Consider the following 13,279-nt stretch of genomic DNA (forward strand, 5'->3'; position numbering starts at 1 on the left):
AATAAAAAATGCAGACCCAAAAAATGTAATATGATTTTTTTTTTTTTTTTTTAGCATAAGTGGCTACAGTGCACAATATTGTTTTATAAATTTGTGCGTTTCACTCAGCAATGTTAAGTTGACTGAACAAACACTTATTAAGTAAACCTGACAATACTCATACTCATATAAACAAATAAGTTGGATGCAATTAATTTCATTCAATTACATGAGTTTTTAAGTAATGTGAACGAGGATGGTTTGACTGAAACAGTGAAAGTTATTTTTTTTTCGAGTGTGGTTGGTTTCCCAAAAAGAAAAAAAATTAAACTGATAAATAAATAGTGCATTTTAAAAAGAATGACTGGAACACAAATGAGAGTAAAAACAGCATTGAGAAAATCAGTTTTACAAAATGCATATAAAATTAATATTGAGTTGATATCTCTGTGTCTCATTTACCCATATAAAGTAATTGTAGCATCATACCATAGCATCTAGACAAATTAGTGTTAGGTAAATATTTCTGCGCACAAAATAATATAAATTACAGGATTATTTGGATTGTGACGATCAGTAAAAGCAGCAGAAATCTCCAGTGTTCACTATGAAATATGATTAATCAGTCTTAAATCTGACAACCGCTGACATCACAGTCATTTATTCTGTAGCTGAGGGTTGGTTCTGCCTCGGGTGAAACCTTCAACTACAGCAAACGTCAGTTTTTTATCTCGCTTGAGCAAAGTTGTCGCTGCAGAGATGTAATGTGTTTGTCTTTCGATTCAATTAGCTTACAAAAGACCTTGAAGCGATGCAATCAATTATGGGATGATGTTCTTTTACCTTGCAGTAATGCTGCCTTCAAGTCACGTAGGAATGATTGCATTTTGAGTGCACTCGAACACAACACAAAGTCATAACTGCCAGTTTTTTAAAGCACATCTTTCTGAGAATAATGGTGGTGAAATGGTTTTGATCATAATTCGTTGTCAGTAAAGTTTAGTGTATGCGGTTTATGAAGCGACACGCGCAACAAAACTACATTTCCCACAGTTCTCTTTCGCAGCCTAAAAATGATAAAATACATTGGAAAAAAAGTTAGACATCTAAGGCCCTATCATACACATGGCGCCAGGTGCAACACAAGTGTTTTTTGCTAGTTTCAGCCCGACGCAGTTATCATTTTCACGTCCTGCGCCACGTTGTTTAAATAGCAAATGCATTTGCGCCCATGGGCGTGCTGGTCTAAAAACGAGGTGTGTTCAGGCGCATTGTTGACGCGTTGCTATTTTGAGGCAACTGAAATAGACTGCGCCATTGACCAACTGAAACCTTGTCTAAAGTCAATGGCACAGTATTTTTTTTTGTTATTTAAAGAGCGCATTAGTAATATGAGCCTATAGGCGGGTCCACAACGCGCGTACAATATGTTTATTACACACTGGGACACGGAGCAGCACACAAACATGCCAAATATTAAAAAATAAAAAGAATTACAATGTAAAAGATTATTATTGTGTACATAAAGATATGGTGGAATCCGGCTTGTCCCGTAGATGGTCTGCTTGCACGCTTTAACCTCGCGCACGAGCAGATCCGTTTCCTCTCTGGAGACGCGTTTAGTCTTTCCGCTTGAAAATTCTGCCATTATAGCGAATCTGCCATTGCGCAAGCGCAACTGGCTTTTAAAGGGAATGGGAGATGAGACTCTGATTGTTTTTTTTGCACATTACGCCCAAAACACACCCATTACTCATTAAAAGAATAGGGACAACCCTTTTAGACCATGCACCTGGCGCCGACCATTTTTCCCGTCATCAAACTAGCAAAGGTGAACGTCCTAAGTGCACTTGCGCCGTGCGCTTTAGACCATGCACTTAGATCGTTAAAATAGGGCCACTAATGTGCATCCTTTGCACCTCATTTTGTTACAATAGTAATAAAAGCCTCCAAAATCACGTCTTAATCAAGATTTTCTTTCAAATTACTCGTACAAAAGAGCTTTCCAGAAGAACTCGAAGAAGATACAATGAAAGAAAATAGCCGCATGCTTTTGTTTTTGCTAACATGGTTAAAGTAGCTTGCTAAGTTACATGCTAGCAGCCATACCAACATTTAGTATGTTTCTATAACTTCACAAAATGCTCAGATTTAAAAAATGACAGCAAACTTCCACAGACCTTATTCACAGCAGCGTCATCTTTGATTTTTAACGGGAATGAAAGTGAGGCTGTCAGGGATAGTTGAAGTATTATATAATGTGTTTTTGGATTGTTCTGCTGACAAAACACTGCAAAAATATCTTTCCAAGACATTTCAGTTGACAGACAACATGAGCTGTGGAAAATTATACCTGATCTAGGAGCTTTATACAGCTTTTTACAGGGGATGCCATTGAAAACACAGCAAGTCTATCCCTCACAGCCTCGCTTTCATATTTGTCATAGTGCTGCTCTGAATAAGGTCTATAGATTTCATTGAAACTAAACTGATAGAAACTCTGTTAAAACAAACCACAGTTTTCTAGCTGTATCCAAACATGTCACTATCTGAGTGACCAACCCTGAGCCACGGAAACAAACACAAACCCATCATGACAAGCAGGATATGGAGAGATTACACCTTCCCTAACATCTACTTATAGAGCCTGTGACCACTAATGGTCTCCTCTTTGCAACCATGTGTTCTATCATTTGATCTCATTTGGCTAACAATAAAAGAGCCAATTAAAGCATAACCACATTACTTTGTTAATAAAGCAGACAGATTGACTCAAGGGAACATTTCATTGGCAGTTAATTATGCACAGTGGTAGTCTCGAACCCACTGAGCCAATGTGTAGCAATAAAAGCCGTTATACTGCTGCCAATTCCCACTCACAGCTGCATTCAGCTCTAAGACCAATGGATAGCGGCTTGCTAAAGCCAGGCAGGCACTCTCTGAAGAGAAATAGAGATTTGCAATTCTGCTGCTACCTCGGAGAGTTGGGGAAAGGTCCGTTTTTTTTAATGAACAATGAATAGAAGACGGCACGGAAAGGTCAACTTTAGGTCACTGTTGGTTTGCGAAATGCTACGGTTCTTGGAATTAAGCTGAAAACAAATGGCAGCAAGAGAATTAGCATTTTTGTGTACCTCTAAAGAATGACTTCAGCAGAACAGTTATACACTTGCCTTCAACAGACCTAACAAAGACGCCCCATTGTCTCAGTATAAAGCTATCAAAGATGAATCAATGAAACTTAAGCCTGTCACGCCGCTGGATGGCTTGACCTTGAGTGATAAACTTGCGTGTATCTGCACAGGCTGGTTCCGCAAATAAAGCAGTGTGTGAACAAGGACTCAGTGCGCCAGACTGACATATTGTCAATACTGTATTGGCGTTCCACTTAACCCCGGAGACAGAGGGATTATTATGTTGTTTCATGGTGGTAAATGGGTTGTTCACTCACTCAGACTCTATTTTATATTATTTATGTCTCTGTGTGTGCTTCACTAATTTAATCAACTGTTTCGGTGCTTTAGTGATCCTAAAAACAGAATATTTTCCACACATATATGTTGATATATGATCATATATGATTCTTATTAAATTTGACGTTACGCCAGAAGCACACAGTTTCACATTTATATTGATGGTGCTTCCTTTGACATGTACCGACACTAAAACAAATAAACCATGAGAATTAATTTAAAAATGTAATTAAATATAAGTTCTGTCAATAAAAAACAGGCTTTCATCTGTAACACAACATTGAACATTAATAGCAGTGCCAATGTTTAGTGGGATCAGATCTACTTTTTAAGCTGACAGCTTATAATTCTTTATAATTAGTAAGACATGCAATAAAAATGATGCTTATTGATAATGCCCAACATTTAAATATTCATATTCTTAACAAGGCAATTACATTTTGCAATCATTTTAGGGCATTTCATAATATTACTACGAATAATAATAATATAAAAATAATTTAAAAATTCATTATTCAAAATATTATGTAATCATATTATTATTCCTTAAAACTATTGACTATTTAAATTACAAGTTAATAATAAAATTGTTTAAAATATTTTATAACCCTATTTAAATATTATTTATCCATAACATTATATTGTTATTTTAATAATGTAATGACATGTTATTACATTGCTTTAACTCATCAAAATAAGTTAAGCCATTTTTAACTTTTTGAGTTAAACTAATTTTTTTAAGTGAGTTTAATGTAATTTAAGTTGAAATTACTTAAACATCCAAGTTGATTGTACTTAAAAATGTAAGGCAGCAACTTTTATTTACAATGATAATAATATGTAAATTAGGCTATTAATTTTTAATACTAATATTAGTTTTGTTATTTAAAACAATTTGCTATTTTAATTTTTTCTTGAAAAGAATTGATGGAATGCTTTGAACAGTTGTTTATTAAACAAATTATTTTAAATTACATCAGCGATATCTAGATCAACATTTATAGTATATGTTAAATAGTGCTACTGTCCTGACAAGACAGTCTAGGCTGGCCAAAACCGAATCGCTCCAGATGTCTAGTTATGAAGATCAGTTACATCTTCATGTCATACGGGATGGCCGTCCAGCCGTTTGTGATAAATGATGCTTGAAAAGCACTTAGATCAGTCACCGTTAAAAATCTGGCTGCGAGCTCACTGGTACAACTTCATTTCCAAGGGTTAATATGACATGCCCTCTCCAAAACAATGAGAGTTTAAGCACATTTCCCTGTCACTCCAGAACCTTGGCTCTTTGATGAAGTGATCGATGGGGCAGGTTGAAGCAGATATGTTATACGGACACATACATCTTGATGTGATTATTTTTGTGGCCCCATAATTCAGCGAGAGCATGTCATATATTTAGGTCTTCCCATGATGCCGCTCTCTAGCAAGCCATTTAATGACAATGGACAGGCCTGGCGTCGCTACTAATACAATCCATTATCTGTTTACAAGAGAAAAAAATCATTTATTCACCCTCATTTCGTTCCATTGGGAGATTATCAACATGTTCCTCACGTCATATGAAAGAAATAGTCGTTTGGAACATTTTACGGTACATTCCAAGCTAACAAAAATATGTTCTAAGAACCTTTTGCTAACGTTCCTCTTAAGTTATGAAAATGTTTTTTTTCGGAATGTTCTCTGAACGTTCAAAATGTTTTTTTCCTGGTTATAAGACTGTTAAGGGAACATTCCATTTTATAATTTTGCACACATTATAGGAACGTTACTTTTGAAAGTTCTCTGAACATTTTGAAAGAAGTGTTAGACAAACTAAAACATTTCAGAAAAAGTTCAATGAATGACGTTTTTGTGCCTAATATTTTGAGAACATTATTAAAGACTAGATAACTTTGAACAAACATTCTTACATGATTATTTGTTCATAACTTTGAGAAAAGTCCTTTCAGGAGCTAAATTACTACATTTTTGGCCTTTCTTTTAGCCATGTTCTCGCTGAATTATGGGGCCTCAAAAATAATCACATCAAGATGTATGTGTCCAAATAACATATAGCTGGTTGTTATTAACTATAAATAGTTTGGATTGACATGAGGGTGAGTAGCCTAATATAATGAAGTATTAACTATTTCTTTAAAGGCCCACTGAAGTGCTTTGAAACGCACAGTGTTATTCAATGTATTGATGTAATTTCCACTGAAACGGGAAGACAGGGCGGGGCATATCGAGCAGCTCCGCCCCCTTTTTTAAAATAGCCAATAGCGTTTTGTTTATATCACAGCTGGGCCAGAGCCCTTGAGCACGGTAAAGCCGCATTTGACAGCCACAGTCTAACAGATTCCCCTTTTAGATTTAATATGAAACTTTTACTAAAGCACTACAGTGAACATGATCATGCTGAGGTAATAAATGAAAGCTATGCACACGAGTGCAGCAAATGTGAGTTAATATGATTTCAGAGGTCGTACGGGTTGTTCCATCCATCTCTCAGTCATTTTCTTCCCCCCCCCATCATCCATGCCTAAAGCAGGAGGAATGGTGTCTGGAGAAAGTCTATCCTCCACAAAAAAAGGAGAAATATTGTCTTTTAACAGCCACATGAAAGGAGAGATGCTGTGAGCCACTTCAACACGACAGAATAGCCTGCAGGGATTTAAACAGAGCGAGAACCGTCTCGGGCAGATTTGGATGCTGTCACGTACACCGCGCAAACTCACCGTTTATGTGGGGATTATAAGCAAATAGTTATTATTTTCATGAAATGGAGCATTTCCATTCTAACTAGGGCTAGCAATGTTAAAATATTGAAAAATCTATTAAACATTAAATGTTGAATACTTGCTACATCTGTCTCCAGCTAATTGAGTTGCTACCAAGAATGTTAGGACTCAGGAGAATAATTTGTCAGTGCAAAAACATCGAATGGTCCAATTTATTGCTTGCTGCAGGCTGCAGAGTTCCAACTGGCTTTGATCAACCTTTTTAGGTCAGTATCACTTGAAATACAGAGAGGTCTCAGTAACCACAGAGAAAATATTTCATCTTTTTCCTCTCTTTTCTTTTTTAAAAAAGAAAGGGGAAGTAGTTTTGTACTCGTCTGGTTGGTTGCGAGGGAGATGCTAAATTCTTTATGGGGCAGGAAAACCAGGATAGCGAGGTAGTTACTCATCTGAGTTGTTTATTTGCAGTTACGCACCGATAATCGGTTAAACATTTATGATAGTGAACGCAATTATAAGTTTAGCTGCAACACCATCAGATTCTGTCCCCTGCTACAGATCAATGGATCGACGGTTGTCAATAGGCCTTTCCCACACAGCTCAAACAGAGCTCGTGCTTATATCCTGAGAATTTTGAAGTCAAAGCAAGGAAACATCAAACGGGAGGCACTCACAGCTCGCGCGTCCGAGTTGCTTTATGACAGACAGACAAACCGCTGAGATGGATGGGAACAAACGTTGCTTTTTTCTTGTTTTTTCCCCAAATCTTGTTCATAGGGGCTTTGTTCATGTATTTATATTCATATTTATATTTAATTTTGCTTTGCATCTGCCATGTCAAGCCCCTAAAATAACTACAATTTATGATGAACCAATATTATGAGGGTAATATTCCATTGACGATAACTGTCAAAGAGGATTACATTGGTGTGTTCTAAAAATGAAACTATTTGTAATTCACAGCATTCGTATCAGTAAACATTTAATCAGCGAGCCTTTTTGATTTTTTTTACTTTTTTTTATAATATATCAGTCTAATTTTTATAATATATCAGTCTAATAATAATATCAGTCAAATAATTGTGACTGATATTGCTTTTTCATTCAACATTTAAGTGAAGTGATGTTAATATCAAGTAATATTTTTTCCCATGGTATGCTAGAAATGTTTTAGGCTATATTTTACTTTAAACGAAAATAGTTCAAAGCGAAGCAAAGCAAAGTTTACCAATGCTACATGTTTTGTTCCTGAATGAATCACTATTTTTGAACAAATCTGTTATATTAATGATTCATTCATAATGCATTGGCTGCGTCCAAAATCGCATACTCTCTTGAATAGGTACTTATTTTAAATAATTACTTCACGACCGCTAAAAAAAGTATGTTCTACTGTATGTAGTATGAATGAGTGTTGTATAAATGTAATATAGATGTCGTTATCATGTGATCAACCAGCGTCAGTTACATCGCTCCACTGCCATTCATTAATCTTCTCCCGTGGCCTCATGGGATAAAGTGTCCATCATATGCACACTTCAGAATCTCGCCGAAAAAGTTGTAGGTCATCCGGGTACTTTTTGCCTATCTTTTATGAGTACTGTGTATTCAGGCATACTGTTTTTCGCCAACTATAAAGTAGGGAAATATGCAATTTCGGATGCAGCCATTCACTCGCTTTGTTCCAGAATGAATCAGCAGTTTTTAATAAATCGGTTGAGTGAATGATTCAATGAAACGGTTAGAAAGAGTCACTTCTTGTCATCATGTAGCCTACTGGAGTAAAACTTTTTTTAAAGACAGTTTTTATAACCACAAATGTATGCTTTCAAACGAAATGCTAGTTCAGTCCTATCTAATATAATGGCACTTATTGAAATGCTAGAAAAAGTTCATTCATCACTTTAGGGTACAAGACACAGTCCATTGTTCTCCATTGTTAACCTTGAAGATGTGTCGAGATGCCATCTTTTCCAGGCTTCTGCCCTGATCCCATTCATTATCACTCAGAACGATCCCTTAGGTCACAGGGCCAGAGATTTTAATCACGGGGCCATAAATGGAAAAATTAAAGAGTGCATTTATAAAACGCTGAATGTGTGAAATTAAGTTTTTGGATGGCACACCTGCAGAGGTCTGCTCTGGTCGTTAGTTTTGTAAAAATGAAGCCAGGTCATCTATCTGGGCCATGTGCAGCCGTCTTTAAGACGCAAACACTACTATTATTCTGCTTTATGAGCTTGTCTGAAAATACTACACTGTAACGTGCAATGCCACACTTCACCTTAGTCGTAAAATGTGACTTAAGGTTTATATCTGGCCTGGGCTGTAAATTACAGTAAGATTCACTGTTATGGTAAAAGGAACAATCACTTGATCCTCTGCAGCCACCGTAGAACAGCACCACTGAACATGGCTCTTGACATATTAAGGAAGGAAACATTTTACAGCCAGGACAGTAATATTATAGTTTACCAAATAAAGTATAATAAATATAGCTATAAAGCTACCTTGTATTAGCTCTATTTTGATCCTGTCTGATTTTAGAATTAATTTAATTAATTAGTTGAACTTCATAACCATTAAAAACATAAATGAGACCTGTTTGCCATAAACTGAACATATCATTCTTTTGTAATTTTTTATAAGACTTCATCTACTTTTTTAACAATTTTGAACTATTTTTTAAACAATGTACAAAATGCTATTATATATAACAACTATAAAATAGTATTATCAAATTTATATTTTCAATAATATATTAAATATAAAAGCATACAATTATAAAAATGTTTACTGTAAAAAAAAGTTGCTGCCTTAATTTAAGTACAGTCAACTTGGATGTTTAAGTAATTTCAACTTAAATTACATTAATCTTACTTAAAAGTGAGTTGAATCTTGTATAACATAAAAAAGTTTTAAAAATTGCTTAACTTATTTTGATGAGTTAAAGCAATGTAAAAACATGTTGTTATAACTTATTGATCATATCATTTAGATTACACAACAGTGTAATGGACAGCTATATATATATAATTTAGATATATGTTTAATTTTTCTCATATCACTCAGTGGCATCTTAAAACAATAACATTTCTTGCTTTTGTTTCTTGAAAAGTCAAATCAATGCTTAATGTCCATTTATTCACTTAATGTATTAAATAATCCTGTAATAAGCAGAATAATGTACAATCAGCTGGTAATTATAACAAAATAAACTTTATTTTGCAATCATGACCAGCTAACTTTACATTTTTCCTTATACTTAACAACTATTGTTTTTATATATCTGTTCTTTCATGAAACCAAGCACAGCATCCACAGATGGATGATTCTTGAAATAAGGATGGAGGATAAGCCGAGGCGTATGTGCGCTAGAGGGCCTCGATTTTTACGCGAGAGCCATGACCAAGCTAACAAAACGTGAAGGGCTGTCCTTCTCATGGGGCAGAGACACCCACCCCTGCGTAGGGAAATAAACGCGCTCACTCCGGCCCGCCCCGCACATCAGTCACAGGGGTAATGATCTCCGACTGCGGACAGGGTTACAGCGGCGGCTCCGATCGATCTGCCTCGTGGCCCCACCGGCAGCACGGGCCCCCAGATACAACACGCTGTCAGCAGACAGACACGCTCTGATGTATGGGCCGTGTAGGTCACTGAGATTAGTGTCACAACCTTCAGTACGAATTATAATGGAGTTTAACATGGGTGTCATTGCATTACTTTTGTCAAGGGCCAATCCAGGACAGTTATGTGCAATGTAAATAAAAAAAAAATCAATCCAGGTTTTGATGACCTGTAAAAGAGACGGTTTCAGCCATTAAAATCAATTTCCGCTTCTAGAATGCCAATTCATGTATAAATAGTTCACCCAAAAATTAAAATTCAGTTATTTTTTACTCACCCTTATGTCGTTCCGAAGCTGTATAACCTTCTTTCTTCTGTGGAACTCAAATGGAGATGTTTTGACAAATGTTCATGCTGCTCTTTTCCATATAATGAAAGTGGATGGGGACTGTAAAGCTTCAAAAATTACAGACTCTTAAAACTAAAGTTTCTTTATTGGCATCGATGGTTCCACGAAGAGCCTTTGAGATCCATAACCTCACAATACTACTCGCATGCAGTTTCACACACGCGGAGAGCTCCTCCACTCAATTATTTTGTAGTATGATAATTAACCAATTCACTATGCATGGCCAATTCTCAAAGGCGTCTTTGAACTAATTGTTCTCATTGACTCAATTAATTATTTGTTTGCTGATTTAATTATTTTCAGATCTGGAAAAATGGAAATTAAATAAGAGGCCAATGACGGTTGCCAGAAAAAAAAACAACACAAAAAAATGGACCCATATGAAGGATGTCCTTACCAACTCTTTCTAAATAGAAAAAAAGTGAACATAAAAACATTAACTGATCTGACAAATTTGATTGCCAAGCCAAATATCTTGAATTTTAAGACAACATGGTGCCACATCAATCTTTGGGATAAAATAATTAGAAAAAAAATCTTTATTTATGATATACAGAAAATATTTGACTAAAGTACTTATACGTTTAGGAAATTAAAATTCTCAATTTAATGCAAATTGAGAAAAAAATGCTTTAAATTCATGTTTACTCATTTATATAATCTTGTTCTATTTATTCTGCCTATTCCAGTTACACTGTTTACAATATTGAATATCATATGTATGTGATATATTATATATATTACAGTGTATATTACAGTGAAATGCAAATTTGGGTAACAGATCTGTTCTGTTTAGACTGCAAATAACAAAATGCAACAAACCATATAATCATGCAAATAAGTTAAAAAGGATGTGAATATCCTTCCACATATGTAACCCTGGACCACAAAACCAGTCACATGGGTAAATTTTTTGAAATTGAGATTTATACATCATCTGAAAGCTGAATAAATAAGCTTTCTGTTAATGTATGGTTTGTTAGGATAGGAAAATATTTGGCCGAGATACAATTATTTGAAAATCTGGAATCTGAGGGTGCAAAAAAATCTAAACATTGAGAAAATCGGCTTAAAAATTGTACGTTTATGTTCGCGATTGTGCTGCATTCACTCACAAAAATAAATGTTTTATATATTTACCGTATAAAATTTACTAAATATCTTCATGGAACATGATCTTTACTTAATATCCTAATGATTTTTGGCATAAAAGAAAAATCGATAATTTTGACCCATATAATGTATTGTTGGCTATTGCCACAAATATACACGTGCGACTTGTGACTGGTTTTGTGATCCAGGGTCACATAATGTAAATGACATGACCTCAACTTCAAACATAAAAAAGGTCAAGCCTGCATCATGTTAATAATTTAGCATATTATTTGGTCTACATTTAATATTAACATTTTTGATTACTCATGTATGATAAACATTGGTATTGAGTTGGTTTGCCATTTTTACTCACAACAAAATACTTGAAGCGTATAGGCCTAAATCTGAATTCTTACAGATTCTGTTTAAAATTGGGACTTTTATCTGGAAATAATGGAACACATTCAAATACTGTTGTTAAAAGCAGCACACAAGTTACTTGAATCCTCACACTCTTCATATTTGTCCTCATCAGGTGGAGGCCGTGTCTCGACGAAAGATGCTACCTATCAGATTGTGCTACCTACACTATATTTGCATTGTTTTAAGGGTAGGGTTAGGGTTTGGACGCTAATAAAGCCTCAAACAACATGAATGTAATGCTAGTAGCACACGCATTTTTCCTTGTCGAACCAATCGTCAGAACACCGGTCCTCTGGCATAAAACATCATCTCAATGCCAGTGTCCTGCCCTCCACTTGTACCAGACAAGTCGACACATTAAATTGTGACTAGCCCATGGCATCCATCCAACGGCTCTCAACAAAAAGCTAATATGCCCCTGCAACGCACCAACCCCGTCCGCTGACCGTGCCCCCGTAACGACCGGCATATGGAAAACAAATTGCCGAGGCCGGGATCAGACACCACACGGATGTTTAAGGCCTCATGGCAGCCACTTTTTTCCCCCACCCGACAACTCCCACTATTATTTATCATGCTGTTTTAAATGTTTTTCTCATTTGTTTCCCCTTAATATTTCATCGTCCCTTAAATATTCATTTAACTTGTTCTGCTTTTGAATTTTTTACCAGTTTCTCTTTCTCCACACGTCTTTCCCGCGCTCAGCGATCATAAATAATTATGCGTGTGCTCCTAGAAACAGACTGCATAAATCATGCACATGAAGTCTTTTTTGTCTTTTCTCATTAAAACGTGTACTTCAACTAGCCTAAACACTTCCCACTGCCCCACTTGTGGAAATTGGATGCTGTATCCCTCAATATCATCGCTTAAATTGGTTATAGCCTCTTGGTATTACACCGAAAGGCGCCTTTTAATTCCTTTTGTTACCTTTATATACGGTCATCTTGAATGATGCTTTGTTAGCGCAACCGTTGGTGCGATTTAAACTCCTGCTAACTTGTAAACATTTAGGCAATTAGCCTATCTTTTCGCAAAACCAAAGCGCTGACTTTCTCGCCCTGAGTGGCGCTTTCATGCCAGCCGAAGCAGGGAAATATGTTTGCTTAATAGCTTCCTTGTTATGTCCTCATAAATTAAGAACTCACTTCATCTCATCGCGCTCCACAAGAGGAAAACATCAAACATCTCCGCGCGGAACTCACGCCCCGACTCAGGAAAAAGAAAGTTTGCTTTTGAAACATTCACAACAGTGGCGGAGAGAAAGGGAATCAGATACTCACCCCAGATGTCAACGGAATCAAATCCCGTTGAACACACAAGCCCTCAAGTTTCTCAAGCCCACTCCTGATCACACACAGGTTTCCAAATGTTTGAGGAGGGGAGAGGTTATTTGTGAGGAATGAGCATATTTGAGCTCATTTGCATACAAGCAAATCAATATTTTATTCTTCCCAATAGTTAATGTGTTTTACTCTTGCAACACCATCCTTGAGATGTTAATATTGCATCACAAATATCTCAGTCCATCTGTACGGGGAAAATAAGACACTTTTATTGTCAGACAACAAACATTGATAATTAGAAAGGAGAAAAACTTTAAA

At 36.0% G+C, this 13,279-nt stretch overlaps 1 long non-coding RNA gene across 1 annotated transcript in view; it reads right to left on the bottom strand.

Annotated features, from left to right (window-relative positions):
• LOC311070480 overlaps positions 1–13,279 on the bottom strand; it is a 57,021-nt gene that overhangs the window by 41,591 nt on the left and 2,151 nt on the right. The window contains exon 3 of the long non-coding RNA XR_014603674.1: positions 12,959–13,205. This is a non-coding gene — a long non-coding RNA (uncharacterized lncRNA). The remainder of the gene's footprint in view (positions 1–12,958; positions 13,206–13,279) is intronic.

The sequence above is a fragment of the Abramis brama genome (assembly GCF_963993115.1).
Source record: "Abramis brama genome assembly, chromosome: 20".
Taxonomy (NCBI): domain Eukaryota; kingdom Metazoa; phylum Chordata; class Actinopteri; order Cypriniformes; family Leuciscidae; genus Abramis; species Abramis brama.